Below are 14,189 nucleotides of genomic sequence, written 5' to 3'. Positions count from 1 at the left end.
ACAGATTTCTCTGTGTGAAATTCGGGCTGCTGTCCCCAGGGAAAGCATGTCACTACACTGACAGCACCACCCATTATTTGTTGTTGTTTATTTGTCTGCCTGCAATTTTATTTGTTTTCCTATTGAAGTGGATTTTTCTACAGAATTTTGCCAGGGACAACCCCTTTGTTGCCATGGGTTCTTTTACATGCGCTAAATGCATGCTGCACAGAGGACCTCGGTTTATCATCTCATCTGAATGACTAGCATCCAGACCACCACTCAAGGTCTAGTGAAGGGGGAGAAAATACTGACAACTGCCGGTGTGATTCGAACCAGTGTGCTCAGATTCTCTCGCTTCCTAGGTGGACGCATTAGCTCTAAGCCATCACTCCACTTATCGCCATGGGTTCTTCGGCGTGCACTGGCTAAGGGCAGACTGTGCATAAAACCCCGGCTCATTTTTGACACTCAGTAACCAGCTCTTAGATCTCCATTCCAGCTGAAATGGAGCTGGAGGAAATCCCGGCTTTCTGTGTTCATGAATTGGATGCTTTTGCCTAGAGTCTGCACCACGATAAGTATGTTAGATAAATTGTAGTTTTAGGAGAAAGAAAACTTTCAGTTTCATCAGATTCGAACCCTTTGAGTGAAGCTGTTCACTCCCTTCATTGCTTTCAGAACATATTCAACTGAAATAATCACTGGTCTTACTTTTTTCTTTTTCTTTTTTTGCTGCCCCATCATCATGTGCACTGTTTCAGTGACATTACTCCCACACCGCTCATTGCAAGTCCCCCGTATACACAGTCACACCTGGCTTTGTCTGTCACAGTCCCAGCGGTGGCAGTCTGCAGTTCCAACATTTTTTTCCTAAAGAATATTTCACCATGTATCATCGACATGTGGATAGGCGATGATTGTTGCAAGGGACATAACTCATTCAGCATCCTGTTTCCTCCACAGGAAGCATGGCAAGAGAAGATAATCCTGATGATGGAAAAGCTATCAGGTTAGATCGATGAGATGATAAGGCTGTGTTGGTGAGAGGCAGGCTGTTTGACTGACGGTCCACACTGTGTCATGGTTTGCACTCTGTCTTCAGCCATGGGTCTTCCATGGCCAGAGTCTGCTTTCAGTCACCTCTTTGTTTTTGTCTTTCTTTTCTTCTTCGCCTTCTTCTTCTTTATTTTGGTTGCATTCTTGGCTGTTTTTGGTTTTTTTCGGTTCTGTTGTTGTTGTTGTGTTTATTTAGTTGTTTTTTGGTGTTTTTGTTGGGGAGGGGGTGGGGGGGTTCGTTGTTTTTTGGTGTTTTTGTTGGGGAGGGGGAGGGGGTCGTTGTTTTTTGGTAGCATTCCTGGCTTTGTTGTTTTTAATTAGTTGGTTTTTTTGTTGTTTTTGTTTGTTTGTTGTTTTTTTGTGTGTTTTTTAACGACCTGAAACAAAAGTTTGTGGAAGTGTATCAAATAAATGTGAGTGTGTCTGTGCTCTTTCCTTCTTCTTTTTTCTTTTTTTTTTTTAGATAAAAAACTGTTTGATAATAAATTTTGATGATTTTATTTGACAGATTGTTGCATCACAAAGAATGATCAAAGCCCCATGTTTCCTGAGTGACCTGGATAACAGGGTCACAATGACATCAGGGGGCATAATCTAGTCTGCCTCTCTGTGTGTGTGTGTGTGTGTGTGGCAGGATGGTTCGCTAAACAGAAAATTGTTTTTAGAGGCTTGATTGTCTTGTTAGCAGGATTGTTTTGTTCCAGTGGTGGTGGGCAGTTGGAGCTGTTGCAGCAAGGACAGTTGCCTGTCTGTGAATTTTTGGGTGTAGGGGTGAGGTGCTCGTCTCAGGGATTTTTGTTCTAGTGGTGTTGCTGTGGTTATCGCACCCTCTCTCTGTCTCTCCAGATCTATCCATCCTCTCCCCCTCCCTCTCTCCCTCTCTCCCTCTCTCTCTCTTTCATTTCTGTAAAGGGTTTGGGTGGGTCAGCCTGTTTCTTTATTTCCATGATAAAACTTCAGTGAATTTTTTAAACGTTTTGTCTCAAAATACAGGAATTGTTATTGCAGGCAAACAAGCCATACATATTCGCACATGCAGGGACTTCTTTTTATTTTGCGGAGAAATTTAGGTCATTTCTTCAGAAAGAATCTTTGGTTGGTTGAAGTTTGGGTTGGTTTTTTCATGTTATGTAATTAGAAAAATAGATATAATCATGAAAAGTTCTACCTCTAGAGGGTTGAAAGAGCCGTTTGTTTTGATGTGACAGCCATTAGTGTGAAAATGATATATATTTTCATTTAATTCAGGAGAAATTCTGTCCACTTGATGGAAGTGTCAAGTCAGCGAAGAATTTTTTTTTTTAAGTCGAGGGAAAAGGAATGGAAAGAAGATGCTGTGCTGTTTGAACTTCTTCTTCATTTGTGGGCTGCAACTTCCACATTTACTCGTATGTACACGAGTGGGCTTTTATGTGTATGACCGTTTTTTACTCTGCCATGTAGGCAGCCATATGCTGCTTTCGGGGGGGTGCATGCTGGGTATGTTCTTTTTTCTATAACCCACTGAACGCTGACATAGATTACAGGATCTTTAACGTGCATATCTGATCTTCTGCTTGCATATACACATGAAAGGGGTTCAGGCACTTGCAGGTCTGCACATATGTTGACATGGGAGATCGGAAAAATATCCACCATTTACCCACCAGGCGCAGTCACCGAGATTTGAACCAGAGACCCTCAGATTGAAAGTCCAAAGCTCTAACCACATTGCTATTGCGCCCCTCTGCTGTTTGTACAATGTAGTTCTGCTGGCTTTTGCTTTCTTCACACGTTTTAGCACTGACAAAATATTGAATCCCATCCATGATTATCATGCCATTCCATATAGTATGGGGCTTTGTGTATGAACTGTCGATTCTGGTCATACCACTGACTGGTATGATGATGATCATTGTGAAGCCATTGTGTGTGCTTTTTTTTTTTTTTTTTTTTTTTTACTGAAGATGGTCTGAGGTTTGGTCTTTGTCATCCAGGTTTAACTCACTCAGTACGGCCAGTCCTCTCTTCTCCTCTACACAGACCCCTCGGATGTCCAGTGGGTGTCTGAATGACCCAACCGTTAGCTTCCGTCGTCAGAATTGTGGTATTTTTTGTCAACATTCACCTCTTCAATATAAGAGCCTTCCACTTGCAAAATTTTGATGATGGTAATTGGGGTGAAACGCTGTTAACGTCGTCTCTTTCGCCGTTCGTATGGAGAGAGTTAACCCAATAGCTGCTGAACTGTGGTGACTTGAGATCAGTGTGATGTGAGTCTGAAGGGCAAGTTACAACTTCCTGCATACTTATCATTGGTGTCACTGATTTTGCTGAACTAAAAGTAATGCAATCCTTTTTCTTCTTCTTTGGGGCCTATGGTCCTACAGCGCACAGTGTATATGAGGAGTAGGGTTCAAAACGCAGTTAAGAGAGGGCTAGACGAATGGTTAAAGAACATTTTTCCTTGCTATTTGGCTTCATTTTATAAAAAGACAGGGTCATGAAAAGAGTTTAAGATATTCATTTTATTGTTATTCTTCTTTAAAAGAAGATAAAATCCTCCAGGACTGCCATTGAATTCACTGTATCGAGAAGTTAATTTTTAATTCAGCCCCAAGAAAAAGGAGAAGTCTAAATTACAGAATGGTGACTGCCTTCCTGACCTGTAAGCTCTGTCTTAATCATACCTTCATTGAGGTGACAGCCCTTCACTGACATCCTGACCTGTAAGCTCTGTCTTAATCATACCTTCATTGAGGTGACAGCCCTTCACTGATATCCTGACCTGTAAGCTCTGTCTTAATCATACCTTCATTGAGGTGACAGCCCTTCACTGATATCCTGACCTGTAAGCTCTGTCTTAATCATACCTTCATTGAGGTGACAGCCCTTCACTGATATCCTGACCTGTAAGCTCTGTCTTAATCATACCTTCATTGAGGTGACAGCCCTTCACTGATATCCTGACCTGTAAGCTCTGTCTTAATCATACCTTCATTGAGGTGACAGCCCTTCACTGATATCCTGACCTGTAAGCTCTGTCTTAATCATACCTTCATTGAGGTGACAGCCCTTCACTGATATCCTGACCTGTAAGCTCTGTCTTAATCATACCTTCATTGAGGTGACAGCCCTTCACTGATATCCTGACCTGTAAGCTCTGTCTTATTCATACCTTCATTGAGGTGACAGCCCTTCACTGATATCCTGACCTGTAAGCTCTGTCTTAATCATACCTTCATTGAGGTGACAGCCCTTCACTGATATCCTGACCTGTAAGCTCTGTCTTAATCATACCTTCATTGAGGTGACAACCCTTCACTGATATCCTGACCTGTAAGCTCTGTCTTAATCATACCTTCATTGAGGTGACAGCCCTTCACTGATATCCTGACCTGTAAGCTCTGTCTTAATCATACCTTCATTGAGGTGACAACCCTTCACTGATATCCTGACCTGTAAGCTCTGTCTTAATCATACCTTCATTGAGGTGACAGCCCTTCACTGATATCCTGACCTGTAAGCTCTGTCTTAATCATACCTTCATTGAGGTGACAGCCCTTCACTGATATCCTGACCTGTAAGCTCTGTCTTAATCATACCTTCATTGAGGTGACAGCCCTTCACTGATATCCTGACCTGTAAGCTCTGTCTTAATCATACCTTCATTGAGGTGACAGCCTTTCACTGATATCCTGACCTGTAAGCTCTGTCTTATTCATACCTTCATTGAGGTGACAGCCCTTCACTGATATCCTGACCTGTAAGCTCTGTCTTAATCATACCTTCATTGAGGTGACAGCCCTTCACTAACATCCTGACCTGTAAGCTCTGTCTTAATCATACCTTCATTGAGGTGACAGCCCTTCACTGATATCCTGACCTGTAAGCTCTGTCTTAATCATACCTTCATTGAGGTGACAGCCCTTCACTGACATCCTGACCTGTAAGCTCTGTCTTAATCATACCTTCATTGAGGTGACAGCCCTTCACTGATATCCTGACCTGTAAGCTCTGTCTTAATCATACCTTCATTGAGGCGACAGCCCTTCACCGATGAGCACACAGGTCAGCAGTAGTGAAAGGGTTAATGTTTGGCTGTGTGCGAACAGTGTTTGAGAACAACTGTCCTGTTTCTGGGAAATGTTTTGAAAACTGCTTGCAGCTTCTTTTTTTTCTTTTTTCTGTTTTGTTCCTTACACAGGTTATATTTTTCAACATAGAGACATATGTGGCAGAGGTTGGGGTTACTGCTTGTAGCTTTGTCATGGACCACTGTATTGATTGCCTTATTTTTCCTGGTTGGTTGGTTGATTTTCTTCAATGAACAGTACACCCTGTTTTGTTTTGTTTGACTATAATGTTGTTTGTTTGTTTGTTGTTGTTTTTTGTGGGGGGCGGGGGGGTATTTTTTTGCAAGGACCATGTCAGAGGATATGTTTTTTTTAAAACCCAAGTTTTTGTTATCACTGAATATTTTAGCTGTCATGATTCTTTTTTTTCTTTTTTTTTAATACAATTTCATTTTTTTTATATAACACACACAAAAAAACAACACTACAGCTATTTTTTGAAACTTCCTCACTTTTGAAACCGCTTTTGCTGAGTTAGTTTGTTAATAGTTTTTCAGGCCCAACTCTCGGCTTGTATCACAGATTGACAGAAGTTAACAGTTAGGCCAACAGCAAAGTGATAGCTGTATTATCAATGGTTTCTCCATTGCAATGGGAAATCATTTACAGTTTTGTCTTTTGTGAAGGACTATGGCACTGGCTCTTTGTGCTGCAGCCTTGGGGGCTAGTTGGCCTTTGGGAACCATCCCAATGCCGACTGTCCTAGAACCCTCTTGGCCGAGAGGGTGGGGATGTAACTTGGCGATACACTCTCCACTATAATCAAATTCAAGCCCAAATGGGACAACAGTTTCCTCCTCTGCTGTTCTGATGGTCATAGGCGGACATGACTATATCAGTTTCACAACAGAGAGAAGGAAGTTTTAGGGCTTAACCAGAAAGAGTCAAGAGGTGAAGGGTGAGGTTTAGGTCATGGATGTTGAGGATCAGTGCTACAGCAAGGTGATGAACAAGACATAGAGAGAGAGACATTATATCTTGATGTGTCTGCACATTAATAACTGTCATTGCAGTCTGTGACGGTGAAGGGCACATCAAGAAACGTTTTCAACATTAGTTGTTCAGGCGCACATTGACAAAGGTTAATGCTATGCAGCAGAAGGTATTTTGGCTGCTTGGGAGTAGGGGTGGTGGTGGTGGAAGGGGGGGGGGGTATAACCTAAGTGTAATGTGAAAAATCAGTACCACTGGGACGTGGGTTTGCATTCAATCATTTTTCCATATATTCTGTTGCCACTCTGGGGAAGTAACTCCCCAAATACAGCACAAAGCTTGAGAATGTGTGTGTGTGTGTGTGTGTTATCTAGATGGCTTGAGAAGTGTGTGTGTGCGCGCACATAAATGTGTGCACAGGTATGTAAGTAGACACATATGTAAGTGTGCACATTATGTGTGTGTTTTTCATAGTTGAAGTACTTTTTTTATGTGAATATTTTGCTGTCAGGATGTAGGGAATGCATGAAGAATGGTAACAATTGGTTTAGTCTGATTTATAAAAAAACAAAACAAAAAAACCCTCAATTGTTCTGTGGAAGCAGTTTGTTTTGTTTCGTTTTCTAACCTACTGATCATGCCAGCTGCTTTAACTGGTTATATCAAAGAAAGGAAAATGTTTTGAGCATGTCGTATTTTTGTTTGATACAAAAATATGAATAAGTATGATGAAACAGTCATGTTAATTCCATCGAGTGCAGAATAAGCTTTAGAACTGATGTTTATGACAACATAATCAGATATCAGTTCAGTATTTTCTTCAAACTCTTTTAAAAGTGTGCAGAGCACACGCGCATGCAAGTATCTTTGTGGGCCTTGCTGTTACACAGTCCATTCCAGAATCCAGAGATATAATATGCAAGTTTACAGAGGTGTGCTGAGCATACTTTGCATACACATATCTTTTTGGGGGCTCTCATTTTTACAGTCCATTCCAAATACAACGATAATGCAGTGATGCTGAGGAGATTGTTGTTGGCCTCACAAGAGCAGACTAAGAGTTATTGTCAGCCGCACATGAGTAAGCTAGAAGTTATCGTCAGTCACACGCAAGTGGACAAAATGTTATCGTCGACCACACATGAGTAGACTACATGTTACTGCCAGCCACACATGAGTTAACTACATGTTACTGTCAGCCACACATGAGTTAACTTCATGTTACTGTCAGCCACACATGGGGTAACTTCATGTTACTGTCAGCCACACATGGGGTAACTACATGTTACTGTTAGCCAAACATGAGTTAACTACATGTTACTGTCAGCCACACATGAGTTAACTTCATGTTACTGTCAGCCACACATGAGTTAACTTCATGTTACTGTCAGCCACACATGGGGTAACTTCATGTTACTGTCAGCCACACATGGGGTAACTACATGTTACTGTCAGCCACACATGGGGTAACTTCATGTTACTGTCAGCCACACATGATTTAACTACATGCCATTGTCAGCCACAATGTGTTCACTACATGTTAGTGTCAGCCACACATGATTTGACTAGATGCCATTGTCAGTCACACATGAGTTAACTACATGCTATTTTCAACCACACATGAGTTAACTACATGCCATTATCAGTCACACATGAGTTAACTACATGTTATTGTCAGCCACACATGAGTTAACTACATGATACTGTCAGCCACACTTGAGTTAACTACATGTTATTGTCAACCACACGTGAATAAACTAAGTTGTTGTCAGACACATACAGGTGAATTTGAAGTCATTGTTGGCCTCATATGAGTTAAACTAAGTCACATATAAACTGATATGAATTCATGTACATAAAGTAGATTACCTATAAATCATTGAACTAACCCCTCAAACCCCTGAAGTACAGCAAGTGCATTGTTTTTCATCAATACATTTATCTTTTTTTTCTTTCTTTCTTTTTTCATTATTTCTTTTACCATTATGTGAGAGGATTTGCATTTTGAAAAATTCAGCATTGCATCCAAATTTGTTCATGCTTGCACCCAAGTGTGTAATGGGTGGCAGAGAAGAAAAATAAAAGATTCCAGTTTATTTGCATGTAGTGGGTAAACAGAAAATTCAGAGTAGCTTGTTGTCATTGGTGTTGATTTGATTGAGAGGTTAGCAACATTCCTTTGTGATTCACGTGTTTGCAATAGTGGTATTGTTGACAGTAACCAAAGATTGTAACAGAAATTTTAGACTAGCTTGATATCTCAGCTTTCAGTGAGTGACAGGAACATTTGCAGTCAGTACAAACATTATTGACAGGTCAGTACTATTGCTTGTTAAAGTGTTGAAGATTGTACATTGCATTGGAGGTAGTTGTGGTCATCAATAGTGAAAGAATAATACTGCGACTAAGTGATTGAGGTGTTGTTAGTCAAATCAAATTCTTTGCCGTTTACTTATGTTTTTGATTGATTGATTGTGGAAGATTGTAGTGTTAGAGGTAGTTGTTTAACAGAATAGCTTTATATTGCTGCTGTGACTAAACAAATATTTGTGAGTTTAGTCTGATACATGTGTTGTTCATTTGATTGTTGGAAAGTGATACCTACTGCAGGATCTTTGAAACGTGAGGAAACAAAGCAAATGAAAAGAATAAAAATACATCATCGGTTTGATTTGATCACGTTGTCTTTTAGTCATTTAACATCTAAATTTTACCTTTTTTTCACGTTTGATTTTTTGTTGTTGTTTCTTGTTGATAATAATGATAATAATAATGATATTTTCTTATAGCGTTGGTGATCATCCCTCTGTATGTAGTTTGCTTCCCCTTGAAATTATCTGAGGTTTCAGCAGGTCTAGCCTCTCTTGCACGTTGTCCACAGTTTTCCATACAGCATCACCTTGCTCTGTCCCATAGAAACTGCTTTCCTTCCTTTCTTTTCCTTTTTATCTCCCTTCTTTCCCCCTTCTTTTATTTCAGTTTTTTTTTGTTTTTTTTTTTAGATTATGATATGTTTGTAATTTTGTTGTGCACTGCTCAGCTATCAAGACCATAGTGTTAGAGGGGGAAAAAACAACAACAAAAACACACTAGTGTATTCACTAGTCACAGAAACAAAGACATATTGTTTTTAATTGTTTTCGCGGGCTTTGGAATGGACAGATAAATTATGTTTTGAACAAGTTGTCTGCTTGATGATTATGAACATATAGCTCACTGTCAGCCCGTTCTTGCTCAGGGTGTTGTGCTGTAAATTGGGCATTGATTAAATCTGTTTGAGGCCATTCATTTGCTTCCTTCTACACTTCCCTTCCCTTCCTTCTTTTCCTCCTCCTCCTCCTCAATCATTTGCATCTTTCTTTGTGTGTGATTTCATTCGTGAGAGGATGCACACACTGCCTTAAAACACTCTCTGGGAGCCTTGCGTACAACTCGTTTTGTTGTGTTTGATAACATGATGTGTGCTTTACTTTTGTCATCGGTGGTGTCCAGAATTTTAGGGAAAAAAACTTGTGTTTGTTTACAGCTTGTCTCTGTGTGGACCATTTTGTAATCAGTATCTTGCAGAATACCTTGCACTGGTGTGACTTCGTACGTATGTAGTACAAGTGTGACATTCAGTCCAAAAGGATGTATTTGTATGATGCGTCTGTAGAAACGTGAGGACAGTTTTGTTTGTGAGTGTGTCCAAAGGTAGAAGCCATTCTAGAATTCTTGGAATATTTTCTTTTGAAGATATTTGATGTATTGATTGCTTAAATGTTTTTGATTAACATGTGTTCAGTATCCTTTTCCCACCATAAAAAACATGGTGTATGTATGTATGTTCACTGCAAATTTACAGGTGTCTTAGTTCTTGTGGGGTTTTTTAACATATTGTTTATGATTTCACGTTTGATCTTGTATATGTTGCAATTGTTTTGGATTGTTTTTTGTTTGTTTGTTTGTTTATTGGTTTGTTTGTTTTTAAAACACAGTTTGATTGGTTCTGTTTTATGTTGGTCTTTATCCATGGTATTAGGTGAATATTTTAGGTATTACCATTTCTGTTTATATGGGATTGTGACTATTATCTGTGTGTGGATATCAGTTTAAATGAAGCCATGAAATGTGTTTTTGTGGAATTTTTACTTTGATCCTGCTGTTCGCATATATAATTTTTTTTTAAAGGTGTTTTTACCATTAGAATGTTTGACAGCACTTGTTGCCACCTGTCAAAATCATGCTTATGCAAAAAAAAAAGTATTGTTCTGGACACAAGATGTTTGTGTCATGTCATGTAAGCAATTTTTGATAGATGTTATATCATCTTGTACCTTTTTTTCTTTCTTTTCTTTTCTTCAAACTATGTTCTTGACAATGAGAAGCTCAGCAGTTTATGTAGTATAATCTATTGCTAAAAGTATTCCCTTGTATTCACAGATTCATCATATGACTAGGTGTGAAGAGACATGATTGTGCATGAGATTAATGTGTTTCCTTTTCTCACCGGCTGCAGCTCCACCTTTCAGTTCATCTTCATTTTTATCAACAAAGGCTACACACATTCTTCTTTAATTTTCCAAAGAAACCAAGGCATTTTGTTACTTTTTTGTTTATTTGTTTAACCATTCATTTAAAGGATAATCCCTTGAAAAAAAAAATCAACAAACAATGGTTGCTTTTCCAAATAGTGTGGTTGGTAGAGGTAGTTGGCTGGTCTATAAAATGTTTATATGTGTTGGTGATTTTAGATGTGAAATGGATTAGAACAAAATGAATCTTTCAGTAAAAAAAAAAATTAGAGTATTTTGAATACAGTTTTTATCTGTAATTATTTAAGTTACAGAGCAAACTTTAAAAAATCACAAAAAGACAAACCGTGCCAGGCTATTCAATTCGTTGATGGCAGAAGTATTATCATTTCTCTTGTTCCCGTCCTGTGCTGCAATGGACCGAATGGAAGTTGGGCAACATTGCCTCACGTGTGAAACAATCTGCTGAGGCGCTGACTGGCGGTCTGTCCATGGAACACATGTTCATCATGAAATGCTCAGCCAAAAGATGTGCTTCTTTTTACCCACCAAAACTTTCATTGTCATCTTTGTCCCTCAGGCCCGGCTGCCCCCATCTCCATGTCTTTCAAAATAAAAAAAAGAAAAGTAATTCTCTGATTCTGTCCATGATCCAGAGATTATCAGCTTATATCCCACAAACTGTTCTTCATTCACATAATGTGAAATTCAGAACATCGATATGCTTGAAAAGTATTGCAAGTGGTGGTGAGTTTTGAGCAAATGCCTTCATTATGGTTTGAAAATTTACCATGCAAATTGACGAAAGATTGTGTCAATGTCATGTTGTAAACATCACATGTATGATCAGCTGTTTGCCTTTGATTTGCAAGAAAGTGATGAATCTGTGTGAGTTTCCAAACGTTCTTGATGATGTAAACATGGGTGTTTTGTCAACATGGGAACAGCATTTTTGACTGGACTTGGGAACACGACAACTGTGTGTGAGCGTAGGCATGTCTTTGATGCGACTGTGTCAGGCCAGGGATGGATTCAGGGCACATGATCTAGTTTGAACAGATTGGTTTTAAAATGGAGGACATTGGTACATGATCACTCCTGGTGGAACAATGACAGAATCATCTTTAAAGCTGGGATTATTATTTTCAAGTAGGCCAGGAAAAGTGTTTTTTTCTTTTCAGTTTGACATCATGGATTCACTTGTATTGGTGGGTTATGTATGCACACACTTCTGTGTGCATGCGCGCACCCACCAACCCACCCACAACACAAGACAACACACCTGATTGCCATTCCATCCACCACCTCCACAAACAAGTTATGATAGGAATATAGGAGCATGCTTTCCTGCATCCCATACCATGGACAGAAAAAGGATTGAACTCAAGGCAGGGTTTGAACATAGTTCTTCTGTGCACTTTATTGTCACAGAACTGGGTTGGTGGTCAATGCAGAGGCCGGGAAATATGTTTCTTGGCTGACCCATCTTATGAAAACCCCACTGTTTTAGGGATTTTCAAAATTAATTTGGAAACAGTTTGGCCATGCCTGTTCATAAAACTGGAAGAAGTGTTAATGGTGTGGTTGGAGAGAATGGTTGTGGAAAGTGTTCTTTGTTGTCCTCAGTTGACAGAATTTCAACAGAGGAGAAAATGATCGCTATGGTTTGTGGAAACTGTGCAGCAGACTGAACATTGTTCTGTTTCTCAAACAGGATGGTAGGCTTAGGTGTGTGTGGGTGCGTTTGGGGATTTTGTTTGCTTTGGGAGGTGGGTGGAAAGGGCATGTTCAGGGGGGAGGGAAGGGGGGTGGGGAGTGGGGGGGCTGACAGTGTAGGGACATCTTTTTGAATGTGCTTTCTGTTCATTAGAACATATCACTGCTCACAAATGTTTGCTCAAACGCGATACAGTTGTTAATAAATGGAAGTTTCTATTTGTGATTAAATTTCAGTTGGAGTAGAATGTGTGAATGTGATCAGTGACCAGTTTGATTTTTTTTGTTTTTTGTTTTTTAAATTTTTTAGAAAGTATCAGTGAACGTGTTTACACACACAGACACAGCTGTGTAATTAATCTAATAACTTGGCTACTTGTCAGCTAAATCTTGAGGTGGGACGTGAGTTAAAAAAAAAAAATGCATGGATGATTCAGAAAGGAGTTTGCAGAATTGCGTACAAAATGATAAATTTTCCAGCAGAAACTTCACACTTGAGAATGAATAAACGTGAGCTAATGTTCAGCAAATATGCTTGGCACATGCCACTCCCACCAACATACCCCAGAGGGGAAGTAACTCACCCTCTTTCCCCCATACACCCCAGAGGGGAAGTAACTCACCCTCTTCCCCATACACCCCAGAGGGGAAGTAGCTCACCCTCTTCCCCATACACCCCAGAGGGGAAGTAACTCGCCCTCTTTCCCATACACCCCAGAGGGGAAGTAACTCACCCTCTTTCCCATACACCCCAGAGGGGAAGTAACTCACCCTCTTTCCCATACACCCCAGAGGGGAAGTAACTCACCCTCTTTCCCATACACCCCAGAGGGGAAGTAACTCGCCCTCTTTCCCATACACCCCAGAGGAGAAGTAACTCGCCCTCTTCCCCATACACCCCAGAGGGGAAGTAACTCGCCCTCTTCCCCAACACCCCAGAGGGGAAGTAACTCACCCTCTTTCCCATACACCCCAGAGGGGAAGTAACTCACCCTCTTTCCCATACACCCCAGAGGGGAAGTAACTCGCCCTCTTTCCCATATACCCCAGAGGGGAAGTAACTCACCCTCTTTCCCATATACCCCAGAGGGGAAGTAACTCACCCTCTTTCCCATACACCCCAGAGGGGAAGTAACTCGCCCTCTTTCCCATATACCCCAGAGGGGAAGTAACTCGCCCTCTTTCCCATATACCCCAGAGGAGAAGTAACTCACCCTCTTTCCCATACACCCCAGAGGAGAAGTAACTCACCCTCTTTCCCATACACCCCAGAGGGGAAGTAACTCACCCTCTTTCCCATACACCCCAGAGGGGAAGTAACTCACCCTCTTTCCCATACACCCCAGAGGAGAAGTAACTCGCCCTCTTTCCCATACACCCCAGAGGAGAAGTAACTCGCCCTCTTTCCCATACACCCCAGAGGGGAAGTAACTCACCCTCTTTCCCATACACCCCAGAGGGGAAGTAACTCACCCTCTTTCCCATACACCCCAGAGGGGAAGTAACTCACCCTCTTTCCTATGTCTGTTGCCCCTGTCTGGGATTTGGGTCACCAACAAACGCTGAAAGAAACGAGCATCCAACGTATTTTCTTTTTTCGTTTTTTTAAAGGAACAGCTTTAAAACTTTTAGTCAGTCAGTGGTCTGCATGCGTGTCATCACTGTCAGTGGTGCTTCAGTCTGCTGGTTTGGGGGGTTGTTTTTTGTTGTTGTTGTTTGTTTTGTTGTTGTTTTTTTTTGGGGGGGGGGTTGTTTTTTTTGTTTTGTTTTTTGTTTGTTTGTTTGCTTTTGTTTTGTTTTCACTCAGATTGCTTTCCTTTTAACTGAGGATTGGCAGTTAATGGTATTGTCATTTTAAGTGTTGTATTTTTTT

The sequence above is a fragment of the Babylonia areolata genome, chromosome 13, assembly GCF_041734735.1.
Source record: "Babylonia areolata isolate BAREFJ2019XMU chromosome 13, ASM4173473v1, whole genome shotgun sequence".
Lineage (NCBI taxonomy): Eukaryota > Metazoa > Mollusca > Gastropoda > Neogastropoda > Buccinidae > Babylonia > Babylonia areolata.
The sequence above is the reverse complement of the archived record's forward strand: the minus strand, read 5'-3'. Positions refer to the sequence as shown.